Genomic DNA, 624 nt, shown 5'->3' on the forward strand with positions numbered 1-624 from the left:
GATGACGCTTCGACGGCTTCAACCAACTTGTCCCGGTTTCGAATCAAAGAAATCGTTGAATCTGTAAGTTCTTTTTATTTTAAGTTTAATTCATTTATTTCTTGATTTAAATTTGGTTATTTTCTATTTCAGTCGGTTCCAAAGAAGAAGGGACGTTTGGTCGGTTCCTCCTTCTTCTGCACCCGGTCGGTTTCTCCTTCTTCTGCACCAGCGCCCTTTGTTGATCCAGAAGTACTTACGGCTCAGTTGAAGGACAAGGATGATCGCATATCTTTGTTGGAGACCCAGATGGAGGCTCAACAGGCGGGCTATGAGGCACAGAGGAGGTTGAACCAGCAAATGATGGAGATGATGCAGAGGATGTTCCCGAACGAGTTGTTCCCGGACGTGCCAGACCCGTAGTTTTTTTTTTTCCAAAAACTCGGAATGTTTTATTTTTATTTGTGAAACTTTGAATATTAATTAATATGATTTCAATTTTAATTTTAATTTTATATTTTCTAATTTAAATTTCAAAAATTTTATTTTTTTAANAATTAATTTTTTTTTAAATTCCGAGGAAATGAACCCTCGGAATATACTGAGGGACTAGTTCCTCGGAATTTTCCGAGGGTTCAAATTTTG

The sequence above is a fragment of the Brassica oleracea genome, chromosome C3 (genome assembly GCF_000695525.1).
Source record: "Brassica oleracea var. oleracea cultivar TO1000 chromosome C3, BOL, whole genome shotgun sequence".
Classification (NCBI taxonomy): Eukaryota; Viridiplantae; Streptophyta; class Magnoliopsida; order Brassicales; family Brassicaceae; genus Brassica; species Brassica oleracea.